The 2,800-nt window shown below is 33.2% G+C and overlaps 1 non-coding gene across 1 annotated transcript; it reads right to left on the bottom strand.

The window, feature by feature from the left end:
* Positions 1–2,469: 2,469 nt before the first annotated feature.
* LOC115557893 (5S ribosomal RNA) lies at positions 2,470–2,589 on the bottom strand. Its single transcript, XR_003979275.1, has one exon. It is a non-coding gene; the product is annotated as a 5S ribosomal RNA (ribosomal RNA).
* Positions 2,590–2,800: the final 211 nt, after the last annotated feature.

Here is a 2,800-nt window from a genome sequence, read left to right as displayed (position 1 = left end):
ATTAAATGATAACAAGAACAATATTAAAGGAATATGGAATATACTAAACAGTATTGTAAGAAATAGCCCTAGGCAAATAAGTTATCCTAAGTATTTTATTGATAAGGATAATGCAAATTATAATATGGATGACGTAGCTAACAGTTTTAATCAATTATTTGTAAATGTTGGACCTGAACTGGCAGAAAAAATTCCTGATCCAGGGACATCTGGTGAAGATTATAGTACATTATTGGAGAGAAATCCCTACTCAATGTTTCTCAAAGCAGTAGAGGAGAAAGAAATATTGGATATTGTTACAAAATTTAAAAACAAAAAGTCTACTGATCTTAATGACCTCGACATGACATTGGTCAAGAAAGTCATTGAGGGGATTTCAAAACCATTGACGTTTATCTGTAATTTATCATTTCAAACTGGTAAATTTCCAAACAAAATGAAAACAGCAAAAGTTATACCACTGTACAAAACTGGGAACAAGCATCACTTCACAAACTACAGACCAGTCTCGCTACTTCCACAGTTCTCAAAAATATTAGAAAAAATCTTCAACAATAGACTAGATACATTCTTAGAAAAGCACAAATTAATTAATGACAGTCAATATGGATTCAGAACCAACAGATCAACATCACTTGCAGTAATAGAATCAGTTGAGGAAATAACAAACGCCATTGAACAGAAAAAATATGCAGTAGGGGTATTTATTGATATCAGAAAAGCTTTCGATACAATCAATCATGACATTTTATTTGATAAATTGGAAAGGTATGGAATAAGGGGGATAGTATTGGATTGGGTTAAAAGCTATTTGAGCAAAAGACAGCAGTTTGTGAAGTTGGGGAATTGTTCTTCAACATGTTTGGACATTGCTTGTGGCGTCCCTCAGGGGTCAGTGTTGGGTCCTAAGCTGTTCATATTGTATATTAATGATATTTGTAATGTTTCAAATGTCTTGAGGTTGGTTTTGTTTGCTGATGACACTAATATTTTCTGTTCTGGGGAGAATTTAAAACAACTAGAAAAAATCATCACTAAGGAAATGAGCAAAATAAAAACATGGTTTGATACAAACAAACTATCATTAAACTTAAGCAAAACAAAATTAATGTTATTTGGTAACTGCAGAAAAAACACAGAAATACATATAAATATAAATGGAGTTGAAATTGAAAGAGTTTACGAAAATAAATTTCTTGGGAATATAATCGACGGACGATTCAGTTGGAAATCACACATTACACACGTACAATCAAAACTATCAAGAAGCATTTATGTATTAAACAAAGTAAAATTGGTTCTAGATCAAAAATCACTCCGTATTCTCTACTGTTCACTAGTCTTACCATACCTCAATTACTGTACGGAAGTCTGGGGCAACACGTACAAAACTTCATTACATTCACTTACTATTCTCCAAAAAAAAGCCATTCGCATTATTCACAATGTGAGATATCTGGATCACACTAACCCACTATTCATACTGTCAAAATTATTAAAATTCACAGATCTGGTGGAATTTCAAACCACACAGATAATGTTTAAGGCTAAAATCAACATATTACCCTTAAACATACAAAAATTATTCAGTGATCGTGAGGGGGGCTATAATTTAAGGGGAAAATTAAATTTCAAAGTGAACAGCGTCCGTACGACCAGGAAAATGTTTTGTATTTCAATATGTGGTGTAAGACTGTGGAACAGTTTGAGTGGGGAGATCAAGGAATGTCCAAACATTAATCAGTTTAAAGTAAAATACAAAGAATTGATTTTTACACGGTACAGGGATGAAGAAGGTGTCTAACATAGTGTATATGTTTTCATGTATGTATATATTGGACAATCACTTTAGAATATTGAATGTTTAATTAGATATTATTAAAAGATAACTTGACAATATTATTAGATAAATACGCAGGTAGTAATGAATTGTATCATATTGTAAACTAATGTATATTAATATACAATTATTTTTTGATGATTATTATATAAGGAAGCTAATCATTATAGATAAATAAATTAGGAAGAAGGGGTGAGATTAAATAAGTTTTCTTCTTCTCACCCCTTTTCGAACAGGTAAAGCAAGTGTAAGACAGTTTCTTCTTTTGTGGTTTTCATTGTGAGTAAACATTATTTTATTGTAACTGTCCACTTGTTTCATTTATTTGATTGTTTATTATTATTATTTTTTATTATTGTTTACTTGTTTGAAATAAAAACTTTTTCAATTCAATTCAAAAAACTCCATTCAAGCCTTTTTCGTTGACATTTTGTCCGTCCACGGGATAATCCTTGCCAAAACAATGGGAGATCTGGGAGATGTATAGAGAAAAAAATAAATAAAGTACCTTCTCAAGCACAAACGATCCAACAAACACTACACTGCTCTGTGCAGTCTTACTCTTCGCACACCTGAACGGTATCAGACCAAACGTGATCAGGCGTACTTTTTATTTTTTATCCCGTCACTACTTACAGCACCTGGTCTTCCGAGGAGGTCTCCCATCCAAGTACTAACCAAGCCCGATCCTGCTTAGCTTCCGAGATCTGACGAGATCGGGGGTGTTTCAGGGTGGTATGGCCGTAAGGAATTTTTGTCGGGACCATATTAGCTTTTATACAGGAGGAGCACGTAAGGAGTGAGAGTTCTACCTTGACCAGAGACGGGACGTGTACAGAAACAATGATTAGATCCATAATGAATGATATAAATTAATGAATGAATGAATATGTTATTCCAGACTCAGAGTTCCATATTTGAACGCAATGCATTACACTGCTTGGGCGTCATCGTTTGCGT

The sequence above is a fragment of the Gadus morhua genome, chromosome 13 (genome assembly GCF_902167405.1).
Source record: "Gadus morhua chromosome 13, gadMor3.0, whole genome shotgun sequence".
Lineage (NCBI taxonomy): Eukaryota > Metazoa > Chordata > Actinopteri > Gadiformes > Gadidae > Gadus > Gadus morhua.
Note: the sequence above shows the minus strand (reverse complement) of the source record. Positions and strands in the feature narration are given on the sequence as shown.